The 14968-nt window shown below is 44.0% G+C and overlaps 1 protein-coding gene across 1 annotated transcript in view; it reads left to right on the top strand.

Moving 5' to 3' along the window:
• SAE1 (SUMO1 activating enzyme subunit 1) overlaps positions 1–14968 on the top strand; it is a 74317-nt gene that overhangs the window by 35991 nt on the left and 23358 nt on the right. The window lies entirely within an intron of this gene.

The following is a 14968-nucleotide window of genomic DNA, read 5'->3' on the forward strand; positions in this document are numbered from 1 at the left end:
GTTAATTAGTGTAAAATAATCCATATTTGTTATAGAAAACACCAGAAAAAGAGCAAAAAAAGTCACCTCGACATTTTTGTACTTTTGGGGATGTGCTTCCCAGCTTCCCCCCGCCCATGTTGGCACATAGAAGGCCCTCAGTAAACAGCTATTAATTTGGAAAGGTTTGGGGTATAGCCTGAGTGTTTCAGTAAACAGCTATTAATTTGGAAAGGTTTGGGGTATAGCCTGAGCGTTTCAGTAAACAGCTATTAATTTGGAAAGGTTTGGGGTATAGCCTGAGCGTTTCTAACTGCTGCTTATAAAAGGAGTCAACCGGTATTTGAGTTTACCATAACCTGGGGATTCTCTCAGCCAGGGGCAGTCTTGTCCTCCAGGGAACACTGGCAGTGTCTGGAGACATTTTTGGTTGTTATGACTGGGGGTGGGATGGGGAGAGGGCAAGGATGTTGTTTAATAGCTTATGACACACGGCACAAGGTAGCCCCCCCCATGACAAGAGTTATCTGGCTGCCAGTGTCAATAGTGCTGAGGTTGAGAAATCCCGATCTAACCCTTTGCAGTTTCCAGAGTATTTTCTTGTCCGTCTCATCATCACAGCTCGGTTATGAGGTGGACAAGGTGGGAATTATCCGCAGTTTGGTTTCTTGGGATGAAGAGACAGAGTCCCAGAGAGGCTCGTGTTTTGCCTGAGGACGCAGAATGCAGATGGCAAAAGAGCAGCCCAGGTCTTTGAAGTCTAATTAATTAAATACTGTGAGAGGTCCCAGGTAATGAAAGCATCCGGGCTCCATTCTCAGTGCTCTGTGGGTATTAGCTCGTTGGATCCTCACCACATTCACATGAAGCAGCTGCTGTACCCCCACTTACAGGCGTTTTAAAAGGTACAGATTGATGAAGACACAGGCATGTGGCCACCCCTGCCCTCAGGAGCCCATCATTGAGATGGGGAGGCAAAACTAATGGCCTGGAGACAGTGTGGGGGAAAATGTTTATTGAATCCAGATAGATTCTGCTGACCATCACTATCAGAAGTTACAAGGGGCTGGGGCGTAGACAAGTCGTGAGGCAGAAGCAGGAGCTTTAATATTGTGACCCAGATGGCAGGCAGTGGTACACAGTTCAGAACTAGTGCTCTGGAATCAAAACAGACCTGCCTTTCAGTCCTGGCACTGTCATTTTCTTAGGTGAGTGACGTTGAGCCACAGACTTAAATTCCCTGAGGCTCCCTCAGATTCCCCTCTGACCATGGGGGTGTTAATAGCGCTTGCCTCAGAGGGCTTTTGTGAGGCTTGCATGACACACACGCGAGGGGCTTAGCACACAGCAAGTCCTAGAGACCTAATATAGTTATGTGCTTGGAGGTGGGAGGTACTTCGCAACTGTGTAGTAGAATTTTAGGATTGACTCAATTTACCCTTTTCTAAAAAAATTCATTTATTTTCAAAAATTTTTTTGGCTGTGTTGAGTCTTCGTTGCTGCACGCAGGCTTTCTCTAGTTGCGGTGAACGGGGGCTTCTCTTCATTACAGTGCGCGGGCTTCTCATTGCAGTGGCTTCTCTTGTTGCGGAGCATGGGCTCTAGGCACGCGGGCTTCAGTAGTTGTGGCACGCGGGCTCAGCAGTTGTGGCTCGCGGGTTCTAGAGCTCAGGCTCGGTAGTTGTGGTGCGTGGGCTTGGTTGCTCCGCGGCATGTGGGATCTTCTCAGAGGAGGGCTTAAACCCGCGTTCCCTGCACTGGCAGGCGGATTCCTAACCACTGCGCCACCAAGTAAGTCCCTCAATTTACCCTTAATTCCATACTTGAGTAAGTATTATCATAGCAGCAATCCTATTGGATTTTAGTTTTTTGCCTGTGACACTTTGTTGGATAATATACTCCATATGTTTACTTCTCTTTTCTTTTTTCTTTTTTAAAATTTTTTTTATTTTTAATTAAAAAAAAATTTTTAACGTTTTTATTGGAGTATAATTGCTTTACACTGGTTTACTTCTCTTTCTAAATGGTACTAATTATCTTTTTAGTTTCAAGTTCCAGGGCTTAGGATTTGGTGATTGAAACTATGTTCATAAAGCAACTATACTCCAATAAAAATTAATTAAAAACCCTTCATAATTAATAGTCATATTAATTATGAATATTTCTTTATTATGGTAAAAACCACATACCATAAAGTTTACCATCTTAACCATTTTTATGTGTATAGTTTTGTAATAGAGAATTTTTATTTTTTTGCAGGCTTTTTAAATATATATATAAATTTATTTATTTTATTTATTTATTTTTGGCTGCGTTGGGTCTTCATTGCTACGCGCGAGTTTTCTCTAGTTGTGGCAAGTGGGGGCTACTCTTCGTTGTGGTGTGTGGACTTCTTATTGCGATGACTTCTCTTGTTGCAGAGCACAGGCTCTAGGTGCGCAGGCTCAGTAGTTGTGGCGCATGGGCTTAGTTGCTCCACGGCCATGTGGGATCTTCCTGGACCAGGGATCGAACCTGTGTCCCTTGAGTTGACAGGTGAATTCTTTCTTTTTCTTTTTTTTTTTTTTTGCGGTACGCGGGCCTCTCACTGTTGTGGCCTCTCTTGTTGCGGAGCACAGGCTCAGTGGCCATGAGTCATGGGCCCAGCCACTCCACGGCATGTGGGATCTTCCCAGACCGGGGAACGAACTCGCATCCCCTGCATCGGCAGGCGGACTCTCAACCATTGCGCCACCAGGGAAGCCCGACAGGTGAATTCTTAACCAGTGCACCACCAGGGAAGTGTCCCTGTAATAGAAAATTTTAAAAGGAGGCAGCCCCACATATCATACGGTCTAGACCAAGGCTGGCAGCTGTGTGCTTCCCACTCTCCCCTCCATCCCTTACCTGTGGCAGACGTGGCTAATAAGGCCTTATCATTGGCCAGCCACTTTTCTCATAGCCTTGGGATCCTTTAAACAGCACTGCCTGCAGTTCCCTCTCTGATTTGGCATACAAATACAAATTAAGCTAACTCTCTCCTTATAAGAATGAGGCCTAGAAGGGAAGTAACTCCTCATGGCCTAGGTCTAAAACCCAAGTCTCCTGATTCTTTCAGGATCTAGTTCTTTTCACACCATCCCCAGTGTTCTTCCTGAGTTTTTTGGATATCCAACATAGCCTTTCCTGGGCTTTTCTCTTTGTAGCAGATGACATGTCCTAACTTTTCTTGTGTGGCGTCATATGCATATTCCTGATGATATTTTTTTTGCCCTCTTGGGTTGTTTTGAGCTCTGTGTGTCTTTCCAGAGGTGCTGCAACTGGAAGTATAAGGAGTGTTCCAAATTCAATGAGCATGAGGGCCTGCTTTGCTGTCTGGGAGTTTTGCTCTTGGTGTATATTTGATTAACTCCTTTGACTAGGGACTGGACTAAGCTTCTGGAAGTAGAGGGAAATGGCTCTCGTGATCTCTTTCCCTGGGTCCTGCCGGCAGCTTAGACTTCTGCCAGAATTCAGCTTGTAAGTATTAAGCTGACTTTCTGAGTATATCACCTTATTATTTCTTTTTTTTAATTTTATTTATTTATTTTTTTATACAGCAAGTTCTTATTAGCCCTTAATTTTATACACATCATTGTATACATGTCAATCCCAATCGCCCAATTCATCACACCACCATCGGCTTTCCCTCCTTGGTGTCCATACGTTTGTTCTCTACATCTGTGTCTCAACTTCTGCCCTGCAAACCGGTTCATCTGTATCATTTTTCTAGGTTCCACATACATGCGTTAATATACGATATTTGTTTTTCTTTTTCTGACTTACTTCACTCTGTATGACAGTCTCTAGATCCATCCACATCTCAACAAATGACCCAGTTTCGTTCCTTTTTATGGCTGAGTAATAGTCCATTGTATATATGTACCACAACTTCTTTTTTTTTACCACAACTTCTTTATCCATTTGTCTGTCGATGGGCATTTAGGTTGCTTCCATGACCTGGCTATTGTAAACAGTGCTGCAATGAACATTGGGGTGCATGCGTCTTTTTTGAATTATGGTTTTCTCTGGGTATATGCCCAGTAGTGGGATTGTTGGATCATATGGTAGTTCTATTTTTAGTTTTTTAAGGAACCTCCATACTGTTCTCCATAGTGACAGTATCAATTTACATTCCCACCAACAGTGCAAGAGGGTTCCCTTTTCTCCACACACTCTCCAGCATTTGTTGTTTGTAGATTTTCTGATGATGCCCATTCTAACTGGTGTGAGGCGATACCTCGTTGTAGTTTTGATTTGCATTTCTCTAATAACTAGCGATATTGAGCAGCTTTTCATGTGCTTCTTGGCCATCTGTATGTCTTTGGAGAAATTTCTATTTAGGTCTTCTGCCCATTTTTTGATTGGGTTGTTTGTTTCTTTAATATTGAGCTGCATGAGCTGTTTATATATTTTAGAGATTAATCCTTTGTCCGTTGATTTGTTTGCAAATATTTTATCCCATTCTGAGGGTTGTCTTTTCATCTCGTTTATGGTTTCCTTTGCTGTGCAAAAGCTTTTAAATTTCATGAGGTCCCATTTCTTTTTTTTTGTTTTTATTTCCATTACTCTAGGAGATGGATCAAAAAAGATCTTGCTGTGATTTATGTCAAAGAATGTTCTTCCTATGTTTTCCTCTTAAGAGTTTTATAGTGTCCGGTCTTATACTTAGGTCTCTAATCCATTTTGAGATTATTTTTGTGTATGGTATCACCTTATTCTTATATTCAGAAATACTTCTTTTGGGACTTCCCTGGTGGTGCAGTGGTTCAGAGTCCACCTGCCAATGCAGGGGACATGGGTTCGTGCCCCGGTCCGGGAAGATCTCACATGTCGCGGAGCGGCTGGGCCCGTGAGCCACGGCCGCTGAGCCTGCGCGTCCAGAGCCTGTGCTCTGCAATGGGAGAGGCCACGGCAGTGAGAGGCCCGCGTACCGCAAAAAAAAAAAAAAAAAAAGAAATACTTCTTTTGATTTGATGTGGGGCCATTCATATAACTAGCTGTGAGATTCTCCTGTAATTTGACTTCATTGGTTATCTAGGAGAGCATAGTAGCTTCCAATGCGTGAAGTTGCCTTTTGCCAAATATACTTGCCGTCAACTGTCTTTGCGACTTGACTCAGGTAAGTCAGTTTGCTGCTATGCTTTTGTTTCCTCACCTGTAAGGTGATAGGACTAAGTTATCTGCCTGTTTCTAAAATCTCTTCTCATTCTAGGTAGTCAGTGACTCTAATAAAATAAAAGTTCCTCCTTGTGTCTCTGTATTTTTAATTTTTGTACTTTTGACAACTTGACTGAGGTGTGATTGATGCCAGAAAATTTACTCATTTTAAGTGTATTTCTTTTTAAAATTTCTAGAAATTGTTTCGTGAATTTGAACAAAATGTCCTCCAGTTTGTCTTAAGGTCTAACTGTAGTTTTGCCCAGCCAGTTTTGATGGTCAGCCGTAGCAGTGGAAGTGTAGTCCAAGTAGAGTAGTGGGCAGTCTTGTGTCAGGGAAAAAGACGGGCTTTGGGGACTACCAGAGTTGAGCGCAGGTCCCGGCTCCTATGTGAAATTGATATAATTTAAAAAGTGGCCTTGATTTTGTTATTCAAGTCAAACATTGGTAACATTCTACTGGGTTGGCCAAAAAGTACCTTTGGTTTTTAAGTAAAAATAAAAGACACATTTTTCATTTTCACCAAGAACTTTATCGAACAATGTATTCACCCTTTTGTTCCACTACCTTCTGCCATTTTTCAGGCAACTGCATAATTCCATCTTCCCAAAACTTTTTATCTTTCTGAGCAAAGAACTGTCCCAGGTGCCTTTTACAGTCTTCCAGGGAATTGAAACTTTTTCCATTAAGAGAATTTTGTAAAGACCGAAATAAATGGAAATCCGAAGGCACAATGTCTGGTAAATACGGCAGATGAATTAGAGCTTCCCAGCCAAGCTGTTAACGGTTTTTGCCTGGTCATCAAAGAAACGCGCAGTCTTGCGTTATCCTGATGGAAGATTATGCATTTTCTGTTGACTAATTCTGGACGCTTTTCGTCAAGTGCTGCTTTCATTGGGCTAATTGGAAGCAGTACTTGTTGGAATTAATCGTTTGGTTTTCCGGAAGGAGCTCATAATAGAGGACTCCCTTCCGATCCCACCATATACACAACATCACCTTCTTTGGATGAAGACCTTTGGTGTGGTTGGTGGTGGTTCATTTCGCCTGGCCCACGATCTCTTCCATTCCACATTATTGTACAGTATCCACTTTTTAAAAATTAATTATTTATTTTATTTTATTTATTTTTGGCTGCTTTGGGTCCTCATTGCTGCGTGCGGGCTTTCTCCAGTTGTGGCAAGCGGGGGCTACTCTTGGTTGCAGTGCACATGCTTCTCATTGCAGTGGCTTCTGCTGTTGCAGAGCGTGGGCTCTAGGCATGTGGGCTTCAGTAGTTGTGGCACACGGGCTCAGCAGCTGTGGCTAACGGGCTCTAGAGCACAGGCTCAGTAGTTGTGGTGCAAGCGCTTACTTAGCTGCTCCGAGGCATGTGGGGTCTCCCCGGACCAGGGCTCGAGCCTGTGTCTCCTGCATTGGCAGGCAGATTCTTAACCACTGCGCCTCCAGGGAAGCCAGTACAGTATCCACTTTTTTTTTTTTTTTTGCGGTACGCGGGTCTCTCACTGTTGTAGCCTCTCCTGTTGCAGAGCACAGGCTCCGGACGCGCAGGCTCAGCAGCCATGGCTCACGGGCCCAGTCGCTCCGCGGCATGTGAGATCTTCCCGGACCGGGGCACGAACCCGTGTCCCCTACAACGGTAGGCCGACTCTCAACCACTGCGCCACCAGGGAAGCCCCAGTATCCACTTTTTATCACCCGTCACAATTTGTTTTAAAAACGGAACGTTTTCATTACGTTTAAGTAGAGAATCGCGTGCGGAAATACGGTCAAGAAGGTTATTTTCGCTTAACTTAATGTGGAACTCAAGCATAAAAGCGATTAGCATAACTAAACTGGTACAAATGATTTTCAGCGCTTGATTTGGATATTTTGAGTATGTTAGCTGTCTCCTGTGTGGTGCAACATTGATTATTCTCAATTAACGTCTCAATTTGATCTCTCTGCACTTCACCTCGTCTACCCGACTCTGGAGCAACGTCCAGTGAGAAAATCTCTAGCACAAAACTTTGCAAAACACTTTTGACGTGTTCGATCAGTCATAGCACCTTCTCCATACACTGCACAAATCTTTTTTTGCATTTCAGTTCAGTTTTTATCTTTCTTGAAATAATAAAGCATAGTATGCCAAAAATGTTGCTTTTTTCTTCCATCTTCAGTATTAAAATGGCTACACAAAAATTCACCAATTTTGATAAGTCTTTTTTAAAATGCACGCTGATATGACAGCTGTCACATACAATGTAACAAAATTGTTTCTAATGAAGTTAAAGACGACTAAGTGCTACTAGAGCCATCTTACAGAAAAAAAACGAATGAACCTTTTGGCCAACCCAATAACTTCAGGCTGTGGGATGGCCTTGGGGAATATCCAACTTGAATAATCAACTTTTTTAGGCAGTACTCTAGTTTTCATGTTTGCTTTGGAAGAGATCTTGGAGCATATATAGAATGACCTCATTTGTCTTGTTGGCTGCAAAATGTATTTCTTTGAGTGTACTATCATTTGTGACCAGTCTCATCAAATGTAGATTGTTTTCAGTTTTTCTCAGTCCTTGGAAATTTTTCCCAAGAGCCTTTCTGGAAGTGTGACTAATATACCTGATGGCACCTTAGGAATTCCTCATGAAGTCAGGGTGCTTGGCTGTGATACACACGAGAATACCTTTGTTTCACCATTGCCTAATGGAACACTTATTAGGTGCTCAATAAATAAATGGGTGCTCGATAAATAGCTTTTGCATGAGTGACTGGTTTGCTTGTCTGGTCATTTCTTCACCCTAGAGAGAGAGCAGCCTGCCCACTGGTGTCCCTGCAGGCTCCTCTTTCCTGCCTGCTTCCCCGAGCACTTGTCAGGCTTTTGATCCCAGTGGCACCCTGGTCCTAGCCTGCCCCTCTCACATAGATGGCTCTTTCTGCCCCATTCAACTGAATTGTGAAGCAGCTGCCTTGCCGTCCATGTGTGTGTGTCGTCCATGTGCATGTGTTTGCCTTGTTTGGGTGTTGAGTGTTTTTCCAGTTTACTTAATAAGATGGTGGCCAGACCAAACGCTTCCTGCTGCATTTTTCCACCATCTTGAGAGTCAGCCTCACCATCTGTGAGCCAAAGGTCTCATCTTTTTATTATTCTCCCATGGCATGTTGCAAAACATGAAGTGTGAGCTGGTTTCCTGTGGCAAAAAGTTGACTTTGATTTGTTCTTTTTGAGGTTACTGTGAGTTTATCATAACAGGAGTGCTAAAAATATCAGGTCTAGTATGGAAACAGCATTCACTTACCAGCTTGAATAATAACACACAGGTTTAGTCCAGAGCAAGGAAGAAATGGGCTTGATCTCAAGATGTGAACTACTTAGCAGAGACTCCTTGGCAATCTTAACTTTCTCAGTCTGTTCTGACGAGTCGTGGAAAAGTACTTAGGCCGTTTCTGAGCCACAGAATTAAAGATGAAAATAATCTTAGACCATTTTTGGAGCACCTGATATGTGTCAGATCCCGTGCCTGGGAATCGTCACGGGAAGAAGTCATCTCCTTGCCAATGCAAAACTCAATCACAAATAATTCTCCTTGTGAGGAGAGCTGTAACAGAGAGCTATTGACAAAGCTGTCGTGTTGTGCTGGTCTGTTTTTCAATATGTGTGAATTATTCTACCATCAAAAGCAAACTGTTATGGGAGCTCAGGGAACTGAGGGTCTGGCTCTCTTTGGGGAGTTGGGAAGTCTTCAGAGAGGAGGAGACATCTGAGCTGGATTTTAAAGAATCGGTATTGGCCAGGTGGTAAAGGGAGGTGAGAGTGTTGCCGGCAGAGAAGCAGTGCTTGCAGGCGGCCAGTGGTGCAGGGACCATGGCACAGCGAGGTTGGAGCTTGATGGGTGCCGATCAGAGATAAGATCAGGGCCTTGCTTTTTTTAGATTTTTATTCTTACAGCCAGTTGTTTCCCAACTAAGAGGATATCAGGCTCACTCGTGGAACATTTGAAAAATACAGATTCCCTGGTTCTAGCTCAGATTTACTGAATCAAAATAATTAGGAGTGGCTGGAATATGCATTTTTATAAACCTCCCAGGTTTCTGAAGGATCAGCCAATTGGAGGGAAACCACTGCCTTAAGGACAAAAGGAACCCATGTCCTGTGTCAAAGCCCTGATTTACTCATGTGTGGGTTTTTTTTAAATGTGTTAAGTACTGTGTTTCAGATGAGGGCATGACTGAAGCAGGGGTAAGGAGATAACCCATGTAGCTCTTTTTTTTTAAATTACTGAATGTGTTTTTTTAATTAATAAATTTATTTTTATTTATTTATTTTTGGCTGTGTTGGGTCTTTGTTGCTGCGTGCGGGCTTTCTCTAGTTGCGGTGAGCAGGGGCTACTCTTCGTTGTGGTGCGCGGGCTTCTCATTGTGGTGGCTTCTCTTGTTGCGGAGCACAGGCTCTAGGCGCACAGGCTTTAGTAGTTGTGGCATGAGGGCTCAGTAGTTGTGGCTCGCGGGCTCTAGAGCGCAGGCTCAGTAGTTGGCACAAGGGCTTAGTTGCTCTGCGGCATGTGTGATTTTCCTGGACCAGGGCTCGAACTCATGTCCCCTGCATTGGCAGGCAGATTCTTAACCACTGCGCCACCAGGGAAGTCCCCATGTAGCTCTTGAATACAGAATTTTGACTGTATACCCTCAGATTTTAAAAAGTACCGTTGGGGCTTCCTTGGTGGCGCAGTGGTTGAGAGTCCGTTTGCCGATGCAGGGGACACGGGTTCATGCCCCAGTCCGGGAAGACCCCACATGCTGCGGAGCGGCTAGGCCCATGAGCCATGGCCGCTGAGCCTGTGCGTCCGGAGCCTGTGCTCCGCAACGGGAGAGGCCACAGCAGTGAGAGGTCCACGTACCGCAAAAAAAAAAAAAAAAAGAACCGTAAACAAATATGAAGTCTCGTAAGTTGGTTTGCTTTTTACAGTGGTGTGGGTTAGTAAGTCTGAAACTATTTACTGTTTATTCTAGGATTGAGCAAATAGGCAAATATATTGTGGATGATGAGACTCAGACTTTTTTATTGCCAGAAAAGGGAGTTAGTTTTTTAAATACGGAAGGTGGGAAAGGCTAGAAGGAGCCCTGTGGGGTTGGATTGGTATTGCAGTCATCTGGATGAACTCGTGGTTTTTTGTATGTAGGTACAGAAATAGATGTGTGTATGTCCGTGTATTTACATTCATACTTATATATTTCCTAGCTCTGGCTGTTGAGAGGGCTGAGGAGCAAAAGCACTCTAGTAGCAATGAAAGACTTCATGCCCAGATCATGATGGCTAATATCCAAGGATCCAGGAGTCCTTGGAGACATGGCTGATTCTGGGGCTGGGGGAGGGTATTTACAGGTGAGCTTGGAACATCCTGCTGTGCCTGAAAGTAAGGAAGTGCTCAAAGAATGATGGGTCATGTCAGAAGATCACAGGAGTCAACTTGAAAGGGCTCCTATTGGTCAAATCTGGGACAGTTTGAGGATCAGATAAATGATAGTAATAGATTGTAACCCATAGACTAAAACAAGAACCCATGAGTCTATACTGATAATTGAATAAGTAAATGAGGGAAAGAGCAAAGTTCTTTTTTTTTTACAGAAGAATAACAGTAAATAAAGCAGGAATGATGAAGATTTTTAAAAAATCTGTATTTGGCCATCGTCATAGTAGTAAAAATTGTTTTAAGAATTATTGATGGATGCTAAAACTAATGGGAAAGTTCGCTGTGAAACAGGGTGGATGTCTTCTCAAGACATGTTTTAATTAATTGCAAAGAAAGACTAGAGAACCCTAGCAGATTGTTCCTCAACCAAGAGATCACAGTTAACATTCCAAGAATAGGACAGTAGGTCTCATGCGTCCTGATAGGATGCACTGAGCAAGACACGCCACCGCTCTGGTTCCCTGCCCAAAGTGGGTAATCTCAGCCTAATTATGAGAAAGCATCTGACACGCTTGGATTGAATAAGACTCTAGAAAATAGATGGCCTGTACTTCTCAAAAGGGTCGTAAAGGACCCAGGAACTCCACTGCAGATTAAAGGAGAATGAAGAGACATGATAGCTCAATGGAACATAGACCTCCCAGATTGGATCTGAGAGCAGGAGATTTTTTTTTTCTTTTGCTCTCAAAGACATCAGTGGGACAGTTGGTAAAATTTGAAAAAGGTCTGTAGATTAGATGGTAATACTCCATCCATGTTAATTTCACAGTTTTGACCATTGTTTTGTGGTTCTGTGAGAATATTTTTTTTTTAATAAATTTATTTATTTATTTTTGGCTGCGTTGGATCTTCATTGCTACGCGCGGGCTTTTCTCTAGTTGCGGAGAGCGGGTGCTTCTCATTGTCCTGGCTCCTCTTGTTGTGGAGCACGGGCTCTAGGTGCTCAGGCTCAGTAGTTGTGCTGCACGGGCTTAGTTGCTCTGCGGCATGTGGGATCTTCTTGGACCAGGGCTCGAACCCGTGTACCCTGCATTGGCAGGCGGATTCTTAACCACTGCGCCGCCAGGGAAGCCCCTGTGAGAATATTCTTGTTTGGGGGAAATACATAGTGAAGTATTCAGGGGCAAATTTCAAATCATTTTTAAAAATGTGTAATTATAGATATAAAGAAATAATGACAAATGTGGTAGAATGTTAGCATTTGCAGAACTAGGTGAAATTATGCAGGAATTCCGCGTACAGGTTTTCTGTTAAGTCTAAAATTATTTCAAAATAAAAATTAAAATAACGAAAAACAAAAACAACCTCCAAAACCCCATTTCTCAGCACCTGGAAGCATCCCGATATTGACGGCTGATGAGTAGTACCTGCAAAGGGCTCTATCAGTGCTGGGTCCATAGGAAGGGCACGTATAACAGCACATCCTCATCATCTCTTCACATGTACAGTTCCTCTGGAAAGGAGCCATACAGTTCCCCCAGATTTTCAAGGGGGGCTAGAGACCTCTGCTGTGGGAGAAACAGCACACCTCTGTGACTGAGAACAGAAAGCCTTCATGCTTCAGGTAGGAGATAGTATAGTAAATAGCACCTCACTGCTGAGCCAGCCTGGGGTGGTCTCCACTTAGGGCCCTTGCTCTGCAAAAGGAATTTCTTCTTCCAGGCAGTAGTGTTGGGCAGACTGTAGGGGGTGTATTTGCATAGAAACACTTAACCCGTCTTCAACTTTCATGTAGAGCCAAGCAGGACCTTACTAGGAACAAATACAAATGGTGGCTTGGAGGCGGGTACTAGGGGTACAGAGGGTGAAGGGGTGGCCTCTTCCAAGTCACTTTCCCCTGCTGAGCCTCATGGTTGGTTGTTGGGCGGATTAAAGAGGAGCTGTCAGAGCTCTTAATATACTGCCTGTGTTGGAAACCAGTGGAGCTCTTCTAACGCATTTGCCATTTTCTCTTCTGCACAGCGTTCATCAAGTTCAAGAACTTGACTGGCCTCTCCTTTCATCCAGAAAGCACTCTGTATGGGGCTCGGTGGGACTGGAGTTCAGCCTAGACATGACCATGCGTCCTCCTGTGGGGCTGCCTTTCACCCTCAGCCTTCATCGGTGGCTTAGCTCTTTACCAGCCTCCTCCTTCAGATCTCTTCCTTTTTTTTTTTTTTTTTAATATTTATTTATTCGGTTGCACCAGGCCTTAGTTGTGGCAGGTGGGCTCCTTAGTTGAGGCTCGCCGGCTCCTTAGTTGTGGCACGCATGTGGGATCTAGTTCTCTGATTGGGAATTGAACCCGGGCCCCCTGCGTTGGGAGCGTAGAGTCTTAACCACTGCGCCACCAGGGAAGTCCCCAGATCTCTTCCTTCTAATCCATTTTCAGTCACCAGTCCGATCTGTCTAAAAACTAAAACCCTTCCATGATTGTCTTTTGCCTTCAGGATACCATTTAGACTTCCTGGATTGGCATCCCAGACCTGGGGCCCACTGACCTCCTTTTCTCCTTTCCACTCCCTTCTGCCCTCCGTGAACCCTATACATTGCTGTCCCCAGACATCTGTCAGTCCCTCGTTTCTACACGTTTTTATTCCTTCTGCTTGGAATATCCTGCTTCGTCCCTTCCCACTTTATCCTCACTGCTCACTCTGATGTGACCTCCAGGAATGTAGCTGCCCTGATGTGAGTTGGGTTTCCTTCCTCTGTGATCCCATACCATCCCCTGGACAACAGAGTCCCTTGAGGGCAGGGACCACAGCTCACCATCTCTTGACTGGGCCTGACTCAGAGCAGGGCCTTGCTAAATGTGGATTGATTGATTGCTGCGGCCACCTGTCCCAAGCTTGGAGAATCTTGCCGGTTCTTAACCTGTGGCTTCATTCATTTATTTTAGGCTCCTGTAAAGCCATCTAGGTGGTGCTAATTTGCATAGTTGGCCTTTGGCCCTTTCCCTGCTGTGCCACAAGGCACACAGTACCTCAAAGCCCTAGACCTGGCTGTAGGACTGTGTCTAAATCCAAAGTATCGGGGAGCCCTTCCACTTTCCTTTAACTCCCCATGTGCGGGGAACAAGGGCTTGTTTATGACTGGAAGCTCCTATCTCTCCTAGGCGCTGGCAAAGTCAGACCTAGGGCCTTCCAAGGGAGAAATTAGAATCTCTTCTAAGATGGCTGATTGTTCTTGGTTCATAAATCTAGCCAAACAAGTTTAGAGTTCATGTCTACTTTCTCCTGCCACTAGAACCTTGATGTCTCCAGCTTTGGATTTGAAAGAAAGGCATTTTGGTCCCACTCTATCATATACTGCCAGGCCTTGAGCAAGCCTCTTTGCCTTGTGGCCTCTGTTTTCTTTTATAGAAATGAGGGAGATGTTGATAATCTCCTCCCAATGATCATGTATAGGAGAGCCTTAGAAATAGCCCTATTTTCTCCTTCTTTGAATTGTAAAAGTAAGACATCTTCTTAGTAAAAAAGAATATTCCGATACCTCAGAGGAAACTGCCATTTCTTGTGTATTCTTCCAGAACTTTCTAGTATTTTGTACCTCATTCTTCCTCATCACTGCAAGGATTCTCTCTCAAGATTTCTTAATGGTAGACACTTTGTAACTTTTTTACTGTTAGAAAACTTAGTTTGATTCCTCCTTCCTCAATTTTCCCTGCCCTCACCACAGGGAAATTTTATGATTTTTTTAATTGACTTTCTCTCTAGACCTCAGCTTGATTGGGTGATCAGTTCTCTTCAGAAGGAACTTCTTATTTTAGAACTTGTAACCTTTGCAAACCAGCCATTGCCACTTGGGCCGGCGTTCCCCAGCGGGTGTTTTGGTGTCCAGCAATGACAAGAACTGCTGAGGAAGAGACAGCCACAGGGAAATGGGTTCCGATAATGGGGCAGCAGCTGAGTGCTTGTTGATTTGCTACTGTCATAACCACAAATGTTTAAAAATAATTTGTAGAGCGGGAGGAAGAAAAAAGCAGTGGGTTTTGTTGTGTTTCTTTTTTTGTTTGTTTTTTTTCTGGTGCCACTGCCTTATCAGAGGTACAAAACGCAGACCACAGTCATTCAGAAAGGAAGAAGGCACTGCCGTGCAGAGAAGAGAGGTGAGGGAAGGGGCAGAGCTGACCCATAAGTGCAGTTCTGGGCTTTACCGCCGCCAGCAGGTGTAGAGTCTGCTCAGAGAACCAGCTGTGGTTAGGCTCGTGCTCCACTCCTCAACCTGAAAAAGAGGCATAACTCCAAGCCCGCCACATAGGGTCACAGGGATTAAATGATGGCCGGGCACATCTTGTGCACTAGTAATTGTTGATTAAGTGCTTTGTATCCATCGTGATCACATTACATCTTCACAGCACCCTCGTGAGAGCAGATCTACTA

This window comes from Stenella coeruleoalba, assembly GCF_951394435.1.
Source record: "Stenella coeruleoalba genome assembly, chromosome: 20".
Lineage (NCBI taxonomy): Eukaryota > Metazoa > Chordata > Mammalia > Artiodactyla > Delphinidae > Stenella > Stenella coeruleoalba.